At 37.9% G+C, this 13,098-nt stretch overlaps 1 protein-coding gene across 1 annotated transcript in view; it reads left to right on the top strand.

Annotated features, from left to right (window-relative positions):
• BEGAIN (brain enriched guanylate kinase associated) overlaps positions 1–13,098 on the top strand; it is a 150,715-nt gene that overhangs the window by 72,847 nt on the left and 64,770 nt on the right. The window lies entirely within an intron of this gene.

The following is a 13,098-nucleotide window of genomic DNA, read 5'->3' as shown; positions in this document are numbered from 1 at the left end:
CCCCTTTTTATACTCCAACCAATTTACAGTGTTTATAAACATTTAGACCCCCTTAAAACCTATACTGTAAGTATTTGTATTTGCCTTGCTGCATGATGTATTGTGTATATGGAAACCATTCTTGCTTGAATTTGGTTAAACTTCTGTTGTGGATATATGCTGTTAGTTTTGCTGTTGCTGCGTATTCTCCAAGTTCAAGTTTCTAATCTGATATCATCAGTGTTGTATCTTTCTTCCAATCTTGGGTAAAGTTTATCCTCATTGCCATGAGCATGTATCTCAGTAAATTATGGTGTTTTCCAAGTAGTCTTTGAGGGCAGTCCCATGTAAATCCATTGCAGTAACAATGACAATAGGTGACCAAAGCATAAGTGACAGTGAATAGGGCCTTCCAGTCTAGGAACAGGTGCAGTTGGTACACAAGGTGGATCTCTTAGCTACAAGTGCTGCCTGCTCTTCAAGCAGGACTCAAGAATCTAGAAAGATTCTAAAATCTCCCACCAGCTCTGTCTGGGAAAATGCACCCCATTCAGAAGCCAGGTAATTAAGTCTTCAGATCCCGGAAGTCCCCCAAACCTCAGCCACTCAGGCTTGTTAAGGTTGAACCTGACTGATCCTCCCCAGCCAGACCACTACACCTTACAGACATGCCAAGAGCATCTTGACAGTATCACTTGGTCAGCATAGAGATCTGGGTGCCATCCGTGTGCCAGAGCCAACTTGCTTCCCAGAGTCAATGTAGAAGACTTCTCTCTAACAAGGCCTTGCCCATTAAAGCATTTACCCCTCCTACCCTTCCTGTCAACCAGTAGGCTGTCAAACATAATTTGAATTGAAATGCATGCTACAGAAGCTCAAGAGGCTAAAATATGACAATTCAAGTCTTCCTTAAGTGTCCAGCCTACTTTATTTCCTTAATAAGAATTGTATTATGTTTCAAGCAAAGATAAAAGCTACAAAAAAACAAAAAACTACAAAGAAGAAAAAAACTAAAGAAGTGTAGAAACACAAAAGAGAAATTTTCAAAAAGAGGTGACTTCCAACTTTTAACAGCAAGGATATGCAACCATTTTCCATAATCAATCCCTTACTCTATATTGAACCAAAATCACATTATTTCTATAAATCATTCCATTGACACAATATAAAAATCACTAATTACAGTTGCTCCCTCCCCTTATATTAAAAGGTATATACATATACATACATACATATATATATATACAGTACTGTGCAAAAGTTTTAGGCAGGTGTGAAAAAATACTGTAAAGGAAGAATGCTTTCAAAAATACAATATATATTGTAATTGTTTATCAATTTACAAAATGCAAAGTGAGCGAACAGAAGAGAAATCCAAATCAAATCAATATTTGGTGTGACCACCCTTTGCCTTCAAAACAGCATCAATTCTTCTAGGTACACTTGCACACAGTTTTTGAAGGAACTCGGCAGGTAGGTTGTTCCAAACATCTTGGAGAACTAACCACAGATCTCCTGTGGATGTAGGCTGCCTCAGATCCTTCTGTTTCTTCATGTAATGCCAGACAGACTCAATGATGTTGAGATCAGGGCTCTGTGGGGGCCAAACCATCACTTCCAGGACTCCTTGTTCTTCTTTGCGCTGAAGATAGTTTTTAATGACATTGGCTATAACTATAAGGTAGTTATACTGCATCAGCAAGTCTCTCCCAGGCAAAAATTTCAAAGTAGACTGGGGTTTCAAGATGTTCTGTTCAAGCTTTTTTGAAGAAGCACAAAGAAACAGGCAATGTTGAGGACCGTAGACGCAGTGGTCAGCCAAGGAAACTTGATGCAGCAGCTGAAAGACACATCATGCTTACTTCCCTTCAACATTGGAAGATGTCCAGCAGTGCCATCAGCACAGAACTGGTGGAAACCAGTGGAACCCAGGTATACCCATCTACTGTCCGGAGAGGTCTGGCCAGAAGTGGTCTTCATGGGAGAATTGCAGCAAAAAAGCCATACCTCCAATGTGGAAACAAGGCTAAGCGACTCAACTATGCATGAAAACATAGGAACTGGGGTGCAGAAAAATGGCAGCAGGTGCTCTGGACTGATGAGTCAAAATTTGAAATATTTGGCTGTCGCAGGAAGCAGTTGTTTGCCGAGGGGCTGGAGAGCGGTAGAATAAGGAGTGTCTACAGGCAACAGTGAAGCATGGTGGAGGTTCCTTGCAAGGTTGGGGCTGCATTTCTGCAAATGGAGTTGGAGATTTGGTCAGGATCAATGGTGTCCTCAATGCTGAGAAATACAGGCAGATACTTATCCATCATGGCATACCATCAGGGAGGCTTGTGATTGGCCCCAAATTCATTCTGCAGCAGGACAACGACCCCAAACATACAGCCAATGTCATGAAGAACTATCTTCAGTGTAAAGAAGAACAAGGAGTCCTGGAAGTGATGGTTTGGCCCCCACAGAGGGGCCAAACCATCAATGATCTCAACATCATTGAGTCTGTCTGGCATTACATGAAGAGACAGAAGGATCTGAGGCAGCCTACATCCACAGGAGATCTGTGGTTAGTTCTCCAAGATGTTTGGAACAACCTACCTGCCGAGTTCCTTCAAAAACTGTGTGCAAGTGTACCTAGAAGAATTGATGCAGTTTTGAAGGCAAAGGGTGGTCACACCAAATATTGATTTGATTTGGATTTGATAAACAATTACAATATATACTGTATTTTTGAAAGCATTCTTCCTTTACAGCATTTTTTCACACCTGCCTAAAACTTTTGCACAGTACTGTATATCCTAATCAACTTCCCCCCAAAGATAACATTTATTTAATTATTTCCTTCCCACTACTACTCTATATATTCCTGTCTACTATAATAAAGATCAAACTAAAGCACATATAATTGTCTGCCATTATACTTGATAATACAACAATTTTAATAATCTTAATCATATTAAACCCCAAACCAAACATTTATTATTTGTTATTATACCTTAATCATCTTAATCCAAATCATTAAAGATGAATGAAGTCAGCCAATCCCTAAAAGCAATCCAGATAAATATTTTTAAACCCTTATCCCACTTCAGAATAAACCAGGGCATTATCCCCACAGTACACACAAAGCTTTTTTCTTAAAAAAAAATCAAGCAGTCCAACTACCTCCCTCAAGTGTCCAGCCTACTTTAGATTCCCTTAGTCATCATTGAATTTGGCAGCTATCCCCCTGTATTTTCTGGTCTGAGCAGTCATTTATCTTCCTCAGGCCTATGGCTTTACCTCTCTCAGAGATATAACCTTCAAGAAAGTCTCTTCAGCAAAATCTTGTTAATAAAAACTAGCATAGTGTTTGAAAGACTCCAGATCAACTTAGCAATGAAATTTTCTCTGACTAGAGACCTGCCTTGGTACTTCAAGCTCTTTTTCCTACTTCATTCTCTTGCTCTGGGACTCATTTATAAGTGACACTTTTACACACTGCTACAGTGTTATTGGAAATCTCAAACCAGGTGAGAGAAGTCAATGTTGTGGATCATCTTCTCTCAGAATAATCTCAGGAGAATGGCTAAAGCTGAATGGCAGAACATACACTTTGCATGAGAATATCCAGATTTCAATCGCCAGTATCTGCAGGTACAGATGAAAAAAGTCCTTCCTAAAATCCTGGAGAATTGATACCAGTCAGTGTCAGTGATTTCCTGTGTTGGCTTCATAAGGTTGATTCCAATATATTTTTCTCATATACTCTTACTTAGCCTGGCACCCCCTATGCTGTATCTTTCAAATTGATTTTCCCCCTTAGTGATTAGCTGTGAATTTGTCTCTATTAATTTCATTGTGTTATTTCTCAAACCACTTCCCTAAACTGTCAATATTATTTTGAACTTTGTTTCTGCCTTTTAGAATATTAGTTCTTCACCCAGTTCTGCATCATCTGTAAATTTGATAAGCATTTCTTTCACTTTTTCATCAGTGTCATTAATTACGAAAATGTTGAAGAATGCTTGGCCAAGTATGAAAGTGTAGCACCTCACTTGATACTTCACTCCCATTTGATGAGCTCTCACCAAGCGGTTTTTAAGCCAGCTGTGGATCCACCTAATAGGCATACCATTCATGCTATAAATAACTGACTTGCTAATCAGAATGTCATGAGAAGCTGCTCTGTCAAATACTTCTAGGAACCACGGTTTAAAAGGTTCTTAAAAGAGCATCACTCTTGAATCTTTCCAGGTATTGATGTCAGACTGGCTGGTTTGTAATTCTCATTTCTACTGCAAAGCATCACCTTTTCTGACTACCCAAAGTTCTTACATATGTTTTCACCAAGTTCTGAACTGCCACCTTATAATTTTTTTTTCCTTATAAAATGACAAAACTGAAAGCCTACTGACTTGTCTAAGGTCACCCAAATGTTTGAAGGCTGAATTGCAATTTGGAACCTTCAATCCAGTTTATTCTTTTGGCTATTTCTTGATGTATTCCCAGTTCAGACAAGAAGGAATGACTGTCAAATTTAGAAGCTCAGGTCAGTGGATAGCTTATTGTGGCACACACACACACACAAAGAATATTTGCCATGTTTACTTGATAGTGAATATGGCAAACATTTATTATATTGTTATGGGGCAGGGAGGGGTCCAGACATCTCAAATTTGATGAGAAAGATAGATTGGGTGGGAAGTAGAAATGGCTGGTGAAAAGCATGGAAGCTTTTGAAGATATAGAGGGCCTACTTGAGGGCTGAATTTTAACTCTTTTTCTAAAACCTAATCAGGGCTTATCTTTCTTCATTCCTTTGCTGCTAAATTACCCCTTTCCTGCATTTTTCATCTATATCCAGTTTCTCTCCTTTCTCTTTGCTCCCCTTCCCTTTCCCTCACTGCCATCCTGTTTATTTTTCTTTTCTGTAGTTTCTGCTGGAAGGACTGAAGGTTGTATGTGCATGTGCACTTGTGTATTTCTCTATGTGAAACTGATTTCTATGGAAGACAGGTTTGTGTTGGTTTATGTAAAAGGAGAACTATAAACGGGGTAGCTAATTTTATAAGCAATTTTAATCAGTACTTATTCAATCAATATTAATTTTCTTATCCTGCCTTTGCCCCTTTTTGGAGTAGGGCTTCTAGCATATATACAGACAGAAATACATGAGCACATACAGTTGGGTCACACATACACATTTATTGTCAGGGAGATCTCCAAGATTGATTCCTATGGAGTTGCTAACTTTAGCTTGGCATCGCAGAAGATTTTTATCTCTGTATTCATATTTATATTCATATTTATACATACTGAAATACAGGAATATTCATTTCTGTTTACTTTTCCTATTTCTGGAGGACTTCTTGAGTTCAGAGTCATATTCTGGGGCTCTGAGTGAATGAGGCAAGGATTCTGGCTGCTGGTGTTGCTGCTACCACCTTTTCCTCCTTTCAACCAAAATTTAGGAGCAAGGCCAAAAGGAGGAAAATACCACTTCCATTAATTAAAAAGACAAAAGACAAAAAAACAAAGGCAGTTTAAGACCAGCAGTTAGTAAACAATTTTCATAGGGTTAGGCTATCTGTAGCAAGGTTTACAGCAATCCTGAATACTACTGGGAAGAGAAACATCTATTTGAAAATAATATTTATGTATTAGGAAGCATACCACAGCAAAAAGAAGTATGGATGGCTGTAAGTTTTAAAGAAAACAAGTTGGATTCAGAATATAAGTATGCCCAAAGGAACAGTCAGTAAACTCATCCAAACTGGAGATTTAGCCTCATAGAAAGCTCTGAGCACATTCAAAATAAAATCAAAATTCTAATATTGACTTACTGATTTTTTTATTTACCTAGAATACTGCAGATCACATGATTAATCCTTTCTTGAGTCCTGGAACATTCTCATGCCATATAATCTGAAACGGGTCCATCTTCTTTTCTCCATTCTTGGGGAAGGCTCTTAAGACAAAGGCCTCAAACAAAATCAATCTGGATATTTAAGCTCCATAACAGGAGGGGCATTGTGTTTACATAGGAATTCATTAGTAGAGGTAAAGCTATTAGGTTAGGGTCACTTATGCATGCCTTCTGATCTAACCTAAAGTTGCCTGTGAACAGGTCTGTGTAATGTTATTCAGGATAAGATCTGAAAGCATCTTAATAGTACTCTTGATACCTTCCTAATACTTTCCATGCATTCTTTTTGCTCCCTCCTTCCCTCTCGCCAATCAAGGGGTTAAATTAGAGCTGTGCATTCCATTGCCACTGGAGGCAATAGAAATTGACAAATTCTGCCTAGAAACAGAAGGTGACCTGATTATTTTTTTTCTTAATATAAACTCCAAGGATATCTGATGATGAACTATTGCGAGAAAGGAGAACATGACCAGGATATAAACACTCTTCATTTCTTTCCATGAAAAAGGGCTTTTCCAGAGACATCAGATTAATGTAATTTGAACAGAAGGCTGGCAAATACCTCTATTTTCCACCTTCACAGGTAGCATAAAGAATAAGGTCAGGCAATTAGGTTGAATGAAACAGGAGCTGTTGAGGGGTCAGAGCTGGGTATATCCTATGAACTATGACATTGCACCTAAGCTGGCTTGCCATGTTTATTTGAACTGGAAGAGGCTGGTCCATATTGTCACTCCTCTGTGCAGGAAAATGGAGAAGGCAGTATCTTTGCTTCAGGCAGCAAATGTCTTGGGCCAGTCTTATTTACAGCTAATTCCTTCTGGGCAGCAAGTCCTGCTATTTCTGAATTTCTTTTTTCTTCATTCCCTGTCTATATACTGTACATGATAATCAACTAGCACAGATCAAGGGTGGTAGAATTTCATGCATGAATATCTAATGCTCATTAATACATATAGCATTACATTTTTCTAAATGACCACCTTTCGTTTTTTGATAACATCTAGTGCTGTAAGATTGGAGTACCCTTATTTACATATGCAAGATTTGCATCTACCATGAGAGCAGTTATTTTCAGGCATTTCCCCAAACTGAAAATGTCTTTTGCCAAGTGGCTCACTTAGTCTTTAACACACAACTGGAAATTCCTTTAGCTCTCCCTTGTCTTTTAATAAAGATTTTGTATTATGTTTACTCTACTGCTGCTGCTACTGCTACAGATTAACCATACTTCCTGTTTTACAAAGCACAGTTCTCTTCCTGAAGAAGTCTTTAAAGATTTCAAGGCTGCCCCAATCTAAATCTGATTTAGAGACAAAAAACTACAAGAAAGGAGAGTAGGGACATGGTTCATCATCGGGCACCTCACAGTACACTGGGCAGGCACAGTGATCATCTGATCACTTTCTTACTGGGGTATAATGCAATACTAGGTGGAAGGACAGGGTCACCTACACACACCAAGCAATCCTTACTCCTTTGGCCAGTGTGTTCTAGCCTTTCCATCAATTCAGAATTACCTTGATCTCCTACTGTATGAGGATCATTTTCATCTGCTGTACCTTTTGTAAAAGCCAAAGATTGTGGAATATTCTTTATTCTATGCATAAATGGAGGATGCCAGTTTCAGGACAAGACCCAAGTCCCAAGCTTGGTCCAAGGCTTGTGTTGTTATCTTTTACAAATTAACACTCCCACCCCACCCATGGTTACTTTTTATACGAAGCACAGCAGAATTACAACTGATCGAGAACTGGTAAAATATCAGCTTTTTTTTTTTTAGTAAAACCTGTGATTCATAATTTTAAAAAAAATCCTGAGTCTGTTCAGAAGACAGAAACAAATTTAAAGGTAATCTGAGACCAGAACTGAATTATGTTCATACAAAAATCTTCTGGTTACATCCCAGCAAAAAGTTGCTTCACTGCTATTGTGAAACAATTAAGAGATATCTGTTACTACATCCAGATCTGTCATCTGCCTATTGTCTCCCCAGGTGGTCAGTGGAAATCAGAATATTAGTATCCCCTGGACACTTTCTCATTTAGGGCTGAGGAGATGGCAGCATGCAGGAGATGATTGGTAGAAACTACTGCTTCTATTGCATTTCTACCTGGCCCTAAGGGAAAGCACAGAAGGTAACGTTATATGTGGTTTGCCAACAATAATCTCATCTTCCATCATGGACAATGAGGTCATTGTTGGCTCACCTTTCAGAGTTTTGACATCTGTGCTCTGCCACAGCACTGGTAATGTACAAAATGCAGGGGATAATAAACAGCCTATGAAATACTTTGTTGTCTATTGTGCCAGCTCCAAATGTAGGGTGTGTTCTTTCTACAAGGTATTTATATAGCAGTGATAAGTGCTCTTGGAATTCTGGCACAAGTGGTTATTTCACTAAAAATTGACCAATCCTGCAAAAATTCCAAGGTTGATGCTTGGGAGTAGACATAGAATCATAGAGTAGGTTAGGATCATTGTAGGCATCAGGTCCAAAGCTCTTATCAATGCAGGAATCCAACATCCCCAACAGCTATCCAGCCTTTGGTTGAACACAACCAAATAAGGTGAGCTACCACCCACCTCAGTAAGTAGTTCTACTGTTGAATTGCTTTTCCATGACATTGTCCAAATCCATCTTCCTTTAATTTAAGATTATTATTCCATATTCTGAACTCTGGTACAAAAGAGAATGGGTCTTGACCTTCTGTATAACTTCTCTTCAGATACTTGAAAAGTACTATCATATCTACCCCCACCCAGTTGTGTTTTCTCAAGCTGTATAAATTCTGTTCCTTTACTTCCAGAATGAGAAGGAAGGCAATAATCCATTTATGTATGAGCATTCTTCTTGCTCTGTTGCTCTCAAGTATAATCTGGCCCTTAAGTCTTCATGAATGAAAGTGAGTGGAATGCTGAATGTAATGCAGCAAATTGTTTCACAACAAATTCCACTCATTATGATTTCATTCATTTCCAAAACCAATCCATGAACCTGGAATGCAATTTAATGGCAGCAGTGTGTTCTCTGTACTTGGCAGCATTTGATAAGTGGTAAGTGAATCATGACTGTCAACACATAATACAAATGTTCTGATTTTTTCTTTATAAAGGTCATCAAAACATTAACTTATTTCCAGAATTATGGGAACCCATGAGTGATTTCTAGTTCAGTCTATTTAGCAGATATAAGGTACTATGATTTCAAAGAACTGACCACTGGGTTGCCTCAGCTGATTGGCATGGAGATATTCCTGAAATTTAAATGTATGTTAGATCCAGAAGTTTGCAAACTCAATACTGAAAATAATTGATTCCAATATAATTACGTTCATTCATGTCTAATATTTCGTTGTGAACATTGGGTATTGAGCTCATACATTAAGCTCAGTAGCTTTTAGATTTCTCCATTTTGTGCAGTAAAGGTAGTATTTGGTCAGGGTTATTCTGCGTAGAGCTGTCCCTGGTACTGGACAGAATGCACCTACGTGATAAATTCTAAAATCAAGACATTTGAGAGCTTGAAAGTAACTGTTCAGAATGAGTTTCTTTTTGGAGTTATCACAGTTTTGCCTTTGACACTAAACAGTGAGGGCAATTGTAGACTCTAATTTAATGTATTTGAAAATGTAGATAGTTTCTAGCTTCCACAAAAGCATATACTGAATCTGAATTTCTAACTTTTTTTTGTTAGAAAATATCATTGACATAACTCATAGCTTTGTTTTTTTCCTTGGCTTTTTCTTACTTTCAGTATATCCAGACCCAAATCCCAAAGAGTGCATTGCTATATTTTCTTATGCATTTATTGATACTTCCATAATAAAATAATTGTTGTTATTCTAGCCACTATAAAAATAGATAAACTACAATGTTTGTTACACCCCAAGGTACATTTTATTCCTACTGAAAGGATTTAAGATTCTGGTTGAAAAGTTAAACATTGTCATAAAAGCAAATCTAAAGTGAAGTTTGCTAGGCATGTCTGCAACCTTGTTCTTAAATACCTGGGAGTAAACTTACTGAATTCAATGAAGCGCGTTTCTATTGCACAGGTTCAACTGGGAAAATACACTGTGATTTTGAAAAGACCTCAGCTGCTAAGTTGAGAACTGTTCATTTTAAATTAAAAATGCAAGCAATCTCAAAAACAGTGTTACTGTTTAAACTGGTAGCATGAAATAGTAATTCCATCCAAAAAAGGAGGGGGAAAGAAAAACCTTGACTAAGTTTAATAATTATTCTCATTCTTTGGCTCTCTTAATGCTCATCTGCCATGCACAGCAATATCATCTCATCTACTTGCCAAAGCAAAAAGGGTCTCCCAATAGGCAGATGATGACTTCATTCCTGCTGCTCTGAATTATGTTCCCTGGTGTTCCCCGTCCACTGCACCACAAGTCAAATGTGCTTGGCTCGTTCCACTTACTGCAGAGACTTTGGAAGAGAGAAAACAACAGTCACTAGCAGCTTGAGCTATTCCCATCTAGGGATTAAACCTAATGATATGCCAATATTTTTAGAACCTGAGATGGGCTGACTGTGCCCCTCAGCCACATAAAGTAGAGCTTCCTTTGGGTGAGAGAACCAGCTCTCACTAATTTTTCTAACTAGCTCCCTGTTAAAAAATTTCCTTATCAGGTTCATTTCTGAGCCAGGATCAAAGACAGGCAGTTGCATGAAATTAAATTTCATGAGAAAAACTGGAGAGAATCAGTGTTGGTATGAGCATATTTCATCATGGAGCATTTCAAAAAGGGCTGCTCCAGTGTTCAGAAATTGATTTTGAAACAGGCCATTTTGACCTTGAACTGAACTATTCCAAAAATTCTGAGTGCAATCCAAAAATTAATACAGCCCATTTCAGGTTCATAATTTTCCACAATGGAACATTTTCACACCCTTAAATGGGTGCATCAGAAGTTCCTCTGTGTAACTACTTATGAGTACAGGTAAAACTCCTTTCTAGTCACATTAACCAGTGAGTAATTCTAGAGATATGTGAAAGGTACTCCAGAAGTTAGCATCTTTACCTATGGTGAATTGAACTCTGGTTTACTCAATTAATACAATTACCTGGGCTCACATTATGCACATACTCCATGGGCTGCATCTGGAAAACATATTAGGCTAAAATGGGTTTAGTTAGTATGTCATTAAGTCTGCCTTGTAAATACAACCAGAAAGAAATGGGTGGTTGGGCAGGAACATAACCTGTAGAGGACTTATTTCCCTCTCTGGTCTATCTAGACAAGTTAGCTTCTCCAAATCATCAACTGATTGTTTAAGGCAGTGGTGGGCAACTTTTTTTAATCAATGGCTACATTCTGTCATAACAGTGTTTACAAAGGTACAATTTTTTGAAAATGTTACAGGTAAAAGCTGTATCCTTCTCTTACTCCTCCCCCCACCCTCAAATACACACCATTGAGGACTGATTATACTTAGTAGCTGTCAAATGCTGCTTGACTTGAGGGAAGGAAAAAAAACCCAGATGCATTGAACAGAGTGGCTGGAAACCTGAATTGGAGCCAATCCACAGTATTTTGTTGTAAATCCCATTTGTACACATAAAGCAATCAACTATTGGGAAATCAGTCTTTGTGCAGTACAATTCCATACATGTTTACTCAGAAGGAAATCTTAAGTTCATCAGCATTTGCTACAATGTCTATTTTAACTAGCAATTATTTTCTAAGGTCATGCTGTTGGTTTTAGTTTTGATTAAGCATATTTGGTGAAATCAATCTAACTAAAACAGAGTGTTTACAGCTCTGAAGCTCTCCCTGTACGAAGGGAGGAGAAGGGAATTTGGGGTATTTCTTATGAAATTTGGCTTTCCTCTCCAAATATTAAAGCAGCTAAGGCTGGCACAGCACAAGATCTACAGGGTTCAGTGGATGGTGCTTTTTTTTAAAGCGTTAATTACTTTGATAAAAGACCAAGCTTTAGTATTCTAGCACAGAATGTTACTCAGGTACACAGAATTCTGTGCAATTAAAAAAAGCCTACTCTTACAAAAAAAGTGTGTAGCTGTTTGGCATGTAATATTATATGGGAGTTATACAATTACCACCTTGCTGCTGCCTAGTTCAGATGGAGTTTCATTTTGATTTTATTGTGTATGTTTTTATTCAATTCGTATCGTTCAATGTGTTTTTTTGTAAACTGCCCAGAGAACTTCAGCTATTGGGTGATTTTAAAAAATTAATAAATAAAAATACCATGATGTCTCCAATGAAGCTGAATGACAGGAGTTTCGGGTTAGGCAAAACTAAAGCAATTCTTCAGTGCACATATTTAAGATTGTAAAAGGGAGAGTAATGGCCACTCAGAAAGTTCAAAAGAGGCTTAGACACATTAATTGAAGTATCAGCTCTCAGTGGCTACTAGTCGGTTTGTCTTTGAATTCCAGTCACTGTGGAGTGGCAGTGAGAAAGAAATGCTGTGCTGTTGTCCTACTTAGTGGGCTTCTTTTAGGCTTCTGGTTGGCCACTGCTGAAAAGACAGTGCTTGCCTGGACACTAAACTAATCCACCAGGGCTCTTATATTTTATGACTTTCATTACAAAAGAGCCTAATAATGAACTTTATAGCTGTAATACTATTTCCATTTATGGGATGGTATATGAACAAGCACCTAGAATGTGTAAACCTGCCACTGTCAAAGACGTGTTTTAATTTGCCACCTAACACATCTAGGTTGTTCATGTACTTTCTCAAAAAGTTTTATTATGCATTCATAGATTCAGCCTGCAGGCTTCGCCCAGCACTCACATAGCATACTTCAGTGCATGCAGTTCAATCCACAAAAAGGATATATAGATGGGATTCTGTTTCTAAATAACTTTTCCTTGTTCAAAGTGCTTTTCCCCCCAGAATTGTCTCTTGTAATTATCACATCGGTTTTTTATTAAAATAACAATTTCTAGTCTAAATATATCTTACGAACTATATTATTTTTAATAGCTCTAGCTGAGCTAATTCATTCAGTTTTTGTAAGACATTTTACAAAAAACGTATCAAGAGATACCACATTCTCTTACAAATTTGTCCTTAAATCCTATCCTATCCTATTCTATCCTATCCTATCCTATCCTATCCTATCCTATCCTATCCTATCCTATCCTATCCTATCCTATCCTATCCTATCCCATATATAAAGAATAAAAACAAACAATAAACCAACAATCCTCCCAAACTATATAATG

Source organism: Candoia aspera, chromosome 1, assembly GCF_035149785.1.
Source record: "Candoia aspera isolate rCanAsp1 chromosome 1, rCanAsp1.hap2, whole genome shotgun sequence".
In the NCBI taxonomy this organism is placed as follows: Eukaryota; Metazoa; Chordata; class Lepidosauria; order Squamata; family Boidae; genus Candoia; species Candoia aspera.
The sequence above is the reverse complement of the archived record's forward strand: the minus strand, read 5'-3'. Positions and strand labels throughout refer to the sequence as shown.